This window comes from Vipera berus (genome assembly GCF_964194415.1).
Source record: "Vipera berus genome assembly, chromosome: Z".
NCBI classification, from domain to species: Eukaryota; Metazoa; Chordata; class Lepidosauria; order Squamata; family Viperidae; genus Vipera; species Vipera berus.
In genome coordinates, this window is record NC_138205.1 from 102073014 (window position 1) to 102085116 (window position 12103).

The 12103-nt window shown below is 36.7% G+C and overlaps 1 protein-coding gene across 1 annotated transcript in view; it reads right to left on the reverse strand.

Moving 5' to 3' along the window:
* DYNC1I1 (dynein cytoplasmic 1 intermediate chain 1) overlaps positions 1-12103 on the reverse strand; it is a 204736-nt gene that overhangs the window by 106029 nt on the left and 86604 nt on the right. The gene's annotated exons all lie outside the window — the stretch shown is intronic.

A 12103-nucleotide genomic window follows, 5' to 3' on the forward strand; every position in this document is an offset into this window, starting at 1 on the left:
ATATAGAAATTGAATTTGGAGAATCAATATGTGAAGCATCGCATGATCCAAAGGCAATGGCGGGATTCAGCCAGCTTGCTGGCAGAACCGATACCTAATTGTTTGTTGAGTATGGTAAACCGGTTATGATAAATCTGAGTCTCCACACCTGGCCTTTCCAAGTTTTTTTTCCAATATGATGCTGAGGTTTTCTCTCTCAGCTCCTCCCTTCAGCCATTTGGGTCTTGCCACTCTCACAGTCTTCAGGGTGATGGAGGAGGTTCTCCAAAATACCGACTGAAGCTGACATCCTGTTCCATGCCCAAGGGAGACCTCTTCCATCACCCTGCAAGCGGAGGTGGGGGGGGGGGAAGACAGATGATCCAGACATGTTGCATGGTGGCAGCAAGCGGAGGCAGGCAGGGGAAAGCTTCCCCCCCCATCTGTGTTTGCTGCCATTATGCAGCACCTCTGGATAGCCTGTCTTCCCCGCTCCCCTGCCTCTGCTTGCAGGGCGATGAAGGAGGTCTCCCTTGGGCTTCTCCCACTTGGAGTAAGAATAAATGGGAGAGTATTGAAGAGAAAATAATGGAGGCCTACTACGTCCCGACACCTGTCATGCCTCATCTGTTCAGTAGCGACTCCTCCCACTTTCTCCTTCTTCCTCCTCCTTTGAACAGCCCTTCACTCCCATTGCCTTTTCAGTCCCGGATCTTGGTTTGTCCAGAGCCTATGCAGAGGTCTTTGGAAACGAAGCCCCACAGCAATCAGATGGGGTGGGAACCATTCCCTTCACTTTGGGATGGGGTCCAAAATGGGCTGGAAGGAGCAGCCCGAGGATTCCAATCTGGCTTTGCACAAGCAAAGGGATTGGATGCATGTGGATGTACACTAGTCTGGAATCTCAAAAAAAACCAACGGGTTTTTTCCCCCCATGCTGCTATTTCACTGCCATACTGTTTAACTTTCTTTAGAGTTTACTTGATGCAAAATGGGCATTCTGCATCAAGTAAACTTTAACTTTTAACTCTCCCATTTATTCCTACTACTTCTTCCATCTTTTTTCTTATCTCAGAAAAAACATTACAGCAAAAATACAAAAGATGAAATAATTGTGGCATATTTTAATATTACATTATTATTTTATTTATGTGCCTCTTTGAGAATATTTTTATTTTGAAATGTGAGATATGTACAAGTCAAGAACATAATCCACATAACTGAATTTTCAAAAATAGTAATTTTTCACAGACATCTCTTAAGAAGAAATGCATCCAATTATATTTAATTATTCTGCAGCTCTTGATGTGTTCCATCACCATGAAACATATCTTAGGTGTTCCATATCTGACATTGTTTTGTAGTATATGAGCAATTCTATATATATATATATAATAGAAAGAATAATTCCAGAAAAATATGACAGTTGTTTCTTTTGTCAGTCAAAACCCAAGACAATGGCTTTTTAATATACCAACCCAGAAACAAACAGTCATAAGTTTCAAATATTGTTAAATTAACTGCCTGCTCTTTTCTTATCCTGCAGCAAACCTCCACTCTCAGTGATCTTAAGTTTGAATGTTTGTCCCTAAGATGCTTCTTTGTGGCCAATAAACGAAAAGAAGAAGGAAAAAAAAACATGTACCAGTTTTAGTCTGTCAGTCACTCTACTAAGGGGACACCTGTTATTCAAACAATTCCGTTCTTGGTAGATTTGACCTATAACAAAAGGTTAAATACAATACTGACCCCAGGTCAGATGCTACTGACAAGTAAACAGGATCGGCACAGTTCTGAAAAATGACCATTCACCACTCAACTTGAGATGACAGCAACTGGGACATACATTTGGAGTTTAAGAGTGGCTCAGCATTAATATGAATTTAATGAGCACTGAAAATTGACACATGTCAACTACTACTAACAGATGTTTTACTGCCCTTCTCTGACCTATGCAAATTATGCTTGCCTTGCTTTCACTTCTTCTACTCTACTCATATATGTTTCTTTTTCCTGTTTGGTTATGTTTACCTTAAATTATATGAAAGTTTGGAGACTCCGGCTGATACCCACTACCAATTATATCCTCTTAAGCCCAACTGAGTACATTTTAGGAAGGAAGTAATGCTGTAGCTCAGTGGTAAGCTTGCTATTGCATCTGTGAGGTCCTGGATACAGTCCCTGGCTCCAATTTAAAGGTTCTAAAATAGAACACCTCCCTTAGGCATGAAGCCAGCTGGATGACTGTGAGCCAGTCATTCTCTCTCAGCCCTAGGAAGAACCACATCCCAAAACATTGCCAGAAAAACTGTATGGATACTAGCCATGTGGTCACCAGGTGTCAGGGTGACTTGAAGGACCATTAGAAGAGCAATAAAACAGAAGATCCTCTTCCACTCAAGCAGCCTATTTGGGTGAATCATCAGGCTGAAGTACTAGACAACTTTATTTGATTGCGTAATTGAGTTGAAATAGGAATCATACAGTCATTGCTAATACCTATAAAAATCAGGGCATCAATAGAATAGTGCTTTCCTACCTTGCCATTTAGGTTTTGAACAGAAAATGGACATAGTTTTTTCATTTTTTTTTCATAATATGCATACCTATGAACATCCTACATGCCAGTATATTTTGATACAGAGGAAATGGATTCAGTATTATAATGGTAATTTTAAAAATGAATTATTGAACTAGATGAAGAACTCAAAGGAACAGAAGACCAAGACAATTTTATTAATAGAGACAATTATATCATATAAGTTATCTCTTCAGATTTTTCTGTTTTCTCAGAATTTATCAACAATAGGAACAAAACATCAAAATGGGCTAATCCTATTGTAATGCAAAATATCTGGGGGAAACTTAGACTCAAATGTAATTATTATGTTGTGTGTGTTTCTCTCCCAGAGCACTTATGCCATTTTAATCCTACATACACATACACATTACACACATACACTTTCCACACATGATTTAGCAAAGTTGAAATGCACTTACATTTCAAAACTCTCTAGAACTGCCCAAATCTTCAGAAGCATTCCCATATTGGCCAACATTTTAAAAATTCTTCTCTTGCAACATTTCATAAAATTTACACAATTCAAAAAAAATAAATTATACAGCAAACATGTTTTACTTAGCAACTATATTTTTTCAGAGCCAGTATTCAATTACTGGAATAAGAGACAACAGATAATTTTACTTACCCAAGATTTTCTAGATCTTTATCTACAAACCTTCAGGATTTAATTTTATATTTATAAACATTTGCAACTCTCCGACATTTTCCTGACCTGGGCTTATTCATTTAGGGACTCTTTTTTCTTTCCTACTTCATCTTTTGCAAAAAATTGGAAGACTTGACAATTGCAGTTCTAAATTCTATTCCAACCCCTTTGAAAGATCCCCAAAGGAAGGCTTTACATCCTAATTTCCTTTCTACATCTTCCATTTAAAGTTGTCTGAAATCAGGATTTCATGACCTGAAATAGAAATTTCCTGTCAGAATTGGAGGCTAGCAGAACGAGTTGGAGAAAACAAGGAGACTCAAGCCTCATCTCCAATTTCATAGGGAGAAGTCCCCAAAAACATATGGCTACGGTAGAAGCCATAAGGCTACACCCTTAATTTCCAAAATTATACATATTGTTATATAGTGTTGTTGTATACATTATACAGAACAAAGCTTTGTTTCTATTCTGGAGACATGCATTCTATCTGCTATGATAAATCCACTCTCTATAGAAGTGATATTTTCATTTGGATATGTTTTTCTAGTTTCTCTTGCAGCTAGTACTATTGCTGTTGAATCAGTTCACTATGGAGTTAATTATTGCCTAAGATTTATGTAAGACAGACAGTCCTCTCTGCTGCTATATGTACCACCGGTTCAACAGCTATGATCTATACTGCTCCCTGGAGTACAAGATTTGCATTTCCATAGATTTTCACCATGATAGTACTTCTGCACGTTTGTTAAAGCAGAGCCATATTTTAATTTTATATAATTAGAAATTACTCCTCTCTCTCCCTTGAATAACTGCATGTTAGTATATGGAAAGCAAGCTATATATCTTGATTTATTAAACAGTACTCTATATGGTATGGTGAGTTAGTATAAATGTAATTATCTGCAAGTACATCCTGCAATATAAATGAACAAATGAATGCAAATTTGGGCTAGGGGAAAGAATGCAAATTCAAAGTTGTCTTTCAGCTCCAAAACAACTATCAATTTTATATGAATGTTACTCAAGGAACACTACTGATCACAATTGAATGGTAAATGCATCCTATATATAAATAATTGACAGCCAAGGTTATACTCATAGTAGTTAAAGTCCCAATCAGAAGGCATAATACAGTTTGACAGATTTTTATAGTTTATAAAATAAACTACTTTTTCAAATAACAGAATGTAATAGTTTGATCCAATTTGGATTGGTCAGACCCACTAATAGTATTATGTCCAGTTTTGGGACTGCACTTTTAGAAATTAGGATAGTACATATCAAGTCTTCCATTTTAGCCTTTCAACAAACTTGGGAGATTTACTTGAAAGAAAATATCAAGATTCAGAGCTAATTATAGTGTCCTGGTGAATTGCTAATATAACAGATATCAGCTTGAAGTCACCATTAACATTTTCTACACTGTCCCAGAAAACCCCTGTTCTGGTTTTGTCCCAATATACTGTATTAATTAAATATCAATATGCACAATTTCTTGAAAATGTGATATCATGGTACTGCAGTATTGTTAGGTACTGTAGAACCACTCCAAAGCTTTCTTCAACTTGGTGCCCAGATGTGTGAAATCCAATTTCCAGAACTCCCATCCAGTGATGAGAATCAGGGGAATCTTGAATAAAGTATTGATTAATTATCTATAGAAGGCACCCTCTGTATACTTTAACTAGAGCAGTCTCTGGGGAGAAAGTACGACTAGTACACAAATAATAATTAAGAATGGAGTTACTTATAAACAATTGGGAAACAGAACATTAGCAAAATAAATAAATAAATGCAACAAGCGATAGACTCTGCAACTATCCAAAGATTTTGTGCAAAAATAAAACACTTATATAATTATGAATTTCAACAATTTGATTGTAAAAGAATTGCTTGATCCATTAATTCTCCTTGCCTCATTGTACATAGTATACAGAAACCTGAAAATATAGTATCCTATTTAGACCCTTCCAAGTTAACTTAGATTCATGTTATTATCTATTAACCTCTCTAAGATTACAGCATAAACTATTTCTGGCATGACTATTCTCAATCTGCTGGTATAGTATTTCACATTTCCATCTTTTGGTTTTTCACTTTACCACTAAGTGTTGATTTTGTTTTCAAGAAGCTTTGGTTTCACTGCACTCAGCCACTGCCCTAGAAAGGCAGGTCTTATTTTTCCATTTTGTGACAAATGATGGAGTATGGAAGCCAAATGGCAAGGGAATGGCTCTCGGTGTTTTGTTTATGATTTTTCTTTTGGCATCTTAGAATTGCCCAATAAGCCATATAAACTGAACGCCTGGCTACAAGAATTTGCAGTGCTTCCTCTATTAGATCACTCAATATATTTATTTTCCTATTAATTAAATATGGAAAGCTGCCTATGGTTCTTATGGAAAGTATCTATTGAATCCCAGAAACTGATTTTCCTTGGCCTGACTACATTTTCCTCAACAATCTCAAAGTTCTTTGCCCCTTGGTCATGGCTATAGACCAAACATGGCCCTTTCTTTTTGAAATGCTTCACCTCTTCTGTACTAGAGTACTAGTGAATAAGGCAAAGACATTTAGTAAAATAATTCAGCTAATGAGGAAACTGATTTATGCCTTTGCACTTTTAGTTCAACAAGCATTAAATGGATTACACAGTGGACAGAACAAAGCATTCATAGTAGCAGACTCCTTAATTGTATTTATTTACTTACCAAGGTCCTTTCCAACTCTGTTATTCTGTTAATTTTGGGCTCAATAGCATGGAAAAGAAGAGGCAGCCAAAAAGGTAGTAGCAAAGTGATAAGCTTGTTCAGAGGTTCCCAAATCCAGATCAGGATTTTTGGTGTTGTGATCCTTACTTTTCTATCATCAATCTAATTCTTTTAAGGGACCTCAAATTACATTGTCTCTTATCTTGATCTTAAATAAATCTCAGAACTGTTTGTCATGCATGAAGATGCTGATTTAACAGAGTGCAACGTTTTTAAAAAAAACAAAAAATCTGATCAGACTTAGGTTTGGGTCAACCAGTTTGCTTGATGTAGTGCTGGCCAAAAACCACACCAATGACAAGAGTACGACCTGGGAATAATTGTAGGTAAGCCATATCTTTCTCAAAACCAATTGGACTGTTTTCAGTGTCACATGTTTTGAACCCAAGAGAAGTAACAAAATGTAACAGCTCCAGAATAACACAAACCAATGTTTTTCTTCAATTTTTTAAAAATTTGTTTATAACAATGAAGAAACAATGTTGACAAATCAATGAGATTATAAAGATAGAGTAAATAATAAGAAATATAAATTTGGAGTGCTCAAGTCAACATCTTTTTGCCTTCTAGTTATTTTGCATTTAAATCTAAATAAACCCAAAGAATCACATTATAGTCAAACATACACAATATAGAAATATGAAATACAAATTATAATCTGGTAATAATAATAAAAACATAATAATAAAAACAGTAGAAAAAGGTTGCAACATTCACAGGAGATACTGCACTGAAACTATTTGTAAGAAATACTCTAACTGGTAGCTATCAGCTATCTTTCCAAAGGGTCAGGCATACCACATCTAAACCTCATCCAAAACTACTAAAATTGTTTTTTTGTGGGAGCAATTTTTCACTGAGGGAAGTCTATGAATTCAGCATCTATTTGTTTATCTAAGGCAGGGGTATCAAACTCAATTCCATTGAGGGCCGCATCAGCATTGCGGTTGCCCTCAGGGGGCAGGGTGGGTATGGCCAGGGTGGGCGTGGCCTACTGGGTGGTTGTGGCTAGAGTGTGTATGGCCTACTGGGTGGGTGTGGCTTGCTCTACATCGTTCGCATCAAGGGTGCCTATGGGGGCCTGGGCAGGAGTGGGACAGATCTGAGGGTCTCTGGCAGGAGGAGGGTCTCTGGGCCAGGGCCAAGGCAGTGGGGGCCGTTCCCTCACTGTTTCCAGGATGGCTTCGCGGGCCACATGAAACCACTTCGCAGGCCGGATCTGGCCCCCGGGCCTTGTGTTTGACATGTCTGATCTAAGGTATTTATATACTGCTATGGAAAATATCTTAAGTGGGATGCAAAAATGTTTTTAATATAAAAAAACTTACCTTGGGATTAAACATGTATATATACTATTAATTATAACTTAATAGAATAGCAATATCTCAAATATCAGGATGGATTTACAAGTTTTTAGTATGTGCCTAAATGTTAGCAAAGCTGGTGTTTTATTTCCTGAGATGGGGACAGTGACTCAAGGAAAAGTGATTATATGGTAAGGTAATGGAGATTATTTTAATTAAAAACACATTCTTTTCATGAAAGGCAGTTATGTAAGAAAAATAAGGAATATGTTTAAGGAAACTTTCAAAAGTCATCATTGTAGCAATCCCTTTAGCTGCACTAGTTGAAAATTTGTACCTCCACAATTCATGGTGGATATTTGCAATTGCACTGATAATTGTAGAAATTCAAGCATTTTATTAAAATAATTCTGTATATTTAGTTACTTTTTTCCTATCTTTTATTTGTTGGTCTCCAGTAAAAGTTGTGCATTTCTTAAAAGAGCTATAGAGACTCCAAATATTCAACACTAAATTGCACAGAACCACACAGGCTGTGTGCAGTTGACAGCCTCTGCCCTGGAGGTTTCCCAGCTTTTAAATTCAAATTGTGTCTAGGAGTTCTTCACAGCTACAAACCTTTGAGGCAAAGGTGCTCTATATATGTTCAAAAGTATCCCCGCCAATATATGCTGATTAGTAAATATTCATTACTCTAAGTGCGGATTACAGAGAGTAACGAAAAAACTGATAGATAAGCAATGGTCATTATCTACACAAAAAGGGATGAAAGATTTTTGTAAGCTCTGAATAATGAGATAACATTATTTACATAATATGATCTGTAAATCATATCTTATGCTATCATTTAGTGATACATATAAATTAATTAAGACTTGATAAACCACAATTAGGTCGCTTTACCGATATTCCCTGGAAATGTAATACAGAAACATATGACATTGCTTAGGTTCAAATATCACATTGTTATGAATTTGTTAACATTTATTAAATAAGCCAATTGTTTATTGCTATTAAATATAAAACCATGTATTTGCCCACATAAGTATAATAATACCTAGCCAAAATACATATTCACTCTATGTTTATATAATGCATGTTAGTAGAAGGAAGTCTATCTGTAGATGTCAAGTAGGCAGGACCAGCAAAATCAGTGACATCAGGGAAGCCATAGCAATCCTTTCAATTATTATAGACATATATGTATAATATATATGCAAAAAACACTTAATTTAATTTATTCAGTTAGGCACTGTTTAAGTCCAAACAACTGTTTTGATCAGGCTCCTTTTAGAAGCTATTGGACTGGATTAGCCATTTAAAAATTTTATTTGAATGTTATTATAGTGGATTCCATTTTAGTGTTTATTCTTTTAAATTTGTATAATACAAATTTACTTGATTATGAACTGCCCAGAGTTTGGCAAGTAGTGATAAATACATGTTGCAAATAAATAATTTAAAAAATAGTCCTACAAAATAGCACTTGATATGTGCATATAATGGTCAACAGGATAAAATAAAGAAAAACAGTTGCACTCCACAGTGTTTAGGTAATCTTGTGGGTCTATTTTACAACAAAATCAGAGCTAACTATTAGATATTATTCTCCCAATTCAATGTTTCTAAAAACTACCGGTAAATTGTACTTAATTTCAAGCTGATAAGACACCTCATCATTTCTATTTGAACGTTAAACTAGCATGCACACATTTAGCACTTTGAAATGTATGCGGTCTTTCGCTTTTCATCAGCCCATTCCTAAAGCAATGAGCAATGACAAAGCACCGTGTCTTTTGCTCCCCTTTTTCTTGAGTCACAGCTAATGAAGACCTGTGGCATTAAAGGTAGTCAAGATAGTCTTTGGTAAACTGTCTTGAGTCAAAGGGCAAGATTTGAATCTGTCTAAAATTAAAATACAACTTAAACACTTTATTTTGACAGCAGATTTATAACAGGAAAATCTCAACAGGAATTAAATGGAAACTTTCCATCCCCCCCACACACACAATGTTGGAATTTTACATAAACTTCACTTTGATTTAGTGTCTCAGGCAAATAGCAGGAAAACCTAGCAGCAAAGATAGTCCTATCACCATGTCTGCAAACAGCTTCCTTCCATTTTGGGGGCTCTCTCATGCTGCTAATGTGAATTCAAATCATCTGTGTTTAAGATTTAACCTAATGATTGACAGGTCCTTTGTAGTCTCAGTCTGTAGTAAAGATTATTGAAGATATCTATCAGTTATTACTACAAACCCAGTATGATATTTAATACTTAGAGAAAAAACATTTATTTAAGATTATAATGTTGAATTCATTTTGGAAAACTATTTTAAAATAAAGAATTAAATACACGTAGGTGGCTGAAATCCAAGTAAAGAATTTAATGTGCTGGAGGTGGAAGAAAAAGACACGTTAAAGCATCCTCTTTGAATCCCCAAAGAAGATTCAGAGGAAAAAAAGATTTCATTTTGAAGCTACTCTATGTTTTATAATATCAAGAGTTATGAAGAATTGGGATGAGAGGGGTGTTGAATTTCATAATATTCTCACTGTGGACTATTGTCTCTCCTTTCATAGCTCTCATTTGCCCAGATGTGATACCATCTGGAGAAGAGGCTGAAGGAATGTCCAGGGACCAACTCCATAGGAGGGACCCAAAACAAACATAACTGAGATTACTTATTTTAGTTAAGAAGATGAAATATATGTGACTAAGTCTGGGGTACAAAAGGGCACAACTTGGGGATTGCTCATTAGGAGAATAAAATATGATTCTGGGCTCATGATTAAATGTTCCATAAAGAATTACTCCCCCCAACTTTCACACAGAAAACTAACTGTAGACCTTCTATTAGATTTCAGAGAAGGGTTATGGAAGACACCATTTCATCAATCAACTCATTCACTGTCTAAAGTGATAAAATCCAGGCACAGATTTACAGACACCAGTGAGTAATGAGTCACATTATTCCTACAATCTCATTCCTTATAAAACTACAACATTATTTTCATTTTTATAACCAGATTTTAGGGGGGGAAAGCTAATTATAAATGTTATGGCACCAAATTATCACTCCAACTTCTTTTCCCCAAATCCACTTCTCCCCCCTCCCCCATTTCAAAGTCAAAGAGCAAGAAGAGAAAGCTGAATTATCTCTCAGGATGGGTAACCACCTGCCATCCAGAAAAGGTTCTTGAGAGCCAGCATCTGTCTGACTTTTGATGTAATGGCTTTGCTTGCCAGGTTGTTTTCAAGTCTCCTCTAATCAAAAGCTGTCACTTGGTGCTATTAGCAAGAAAAAGGAATGGCAAAGGGGTGGAAAATATACCCCTCTTTTAGAAAGAGGGGAAAAGAAAGGAGAGACAGAAAGAAAATTCAAGCAACTAACCACTCGTCACCTGATGCCAAAAGCAATAAATGCATTAATGGCTTGGCCAAACCTAAAAGTCACGAAAGCTTGCCGATTCTGTCAACAGAACTATTTTTCAAAATATATGTGCAAACCCTTGGAGAAGCTTCCCTCTCTCCTTACTTTTTAGGGATGGGGGGAGAGAGAGAGAGAGCAAGAGAGAGAGGGGGGCAGAGGGTAGGTGGGAGGGAGAGAGACAGAAAGAGAGGGAGAGAGAGACACACACAAAGAGAGACAAAGAGACAGAGACACAAGGATAGAAAGAGAGAGAGACAGAAAGAGAGAGACAAAGAGACAACACAGAGAGAGACAGAGAGAGACACACACAGAGAGAGACAGACACACAGAGAGACAGAGAGAGAGACACAGAAAGAGACAGAGACAGAGACACACAAACACAGAGAGAGAGAGAGAGAGACATAGAGAGAGAGACACACACACACAGAGAGAGAGGTACAGTGACACAGAGAGACAGACAGACAGGGAGGGAGGGAGACAGAGACAGAAAGAGACAGAGACACTGAGAGAGACAAAGAGACAGACAGACAGACAGACAGAGACAGACAGACACACACACACACACACACACACACACACACACAGAGTATACCAGAAAGAGCAAATGTAAATAAAAAGATTTAACAAGTTGACATTTCCATCTATGTAAAAAAAAAAACACCAAAGGGATATTTCAAAAAAAGAAAGAAAGAAAGGGAGAGGAATGCATTATCTATATCTTTGCGTGGGAGAGTGGGGAAGGAGGTGAAATAGGAACATGTTCCATGTTTCTATATGGAGAAACCCATGCACAGCAAAAACAGCTGAAGAATACAGTGTTTTCTGACCTTTTGATACAGAGTCTAACAAGAAGGTGGCAATCCAAGGTGCAAGAGAACATGCACACTAAGAAAAAAAATAGAAGTGCAGGTACTGGCCTGGTGAGCAGTGCAACACAGGAGCAGTCAACTATGAAGGTGTGCATGGTCTCCATTAGAAATAAAAACCTGACACATAAGGATTTTTCAACCCAATCGTTGCACCCTGGTGACATTAGGAATCAGGGCAAAATGAGAGGTGGCAATCATGCTATAAAAAAAAGTTTCTAAATTCTTGGCACATATTGAAATTGTTTCAGTTATAGACATAAAATTACATACTGCTACATTTTTCACATTTGTTAGGTGAAGCTACATATTGTATGCTTTGCATACAGACACATGGAACATACTCTCAGTCCTCTATTGATTCAGTGAGTCTAATAAAAATATTTAAATTCCTGAGAAAATCACTGGGGCGGGGCTTGGGGGAGATGATGACAGGGAACACTCTACATGTTGCACACTTTGTCTTTTTCTTTAAAAAAAGGTTAAGTGGGATTAAAAGGTAAAGGTAAAGGTTCC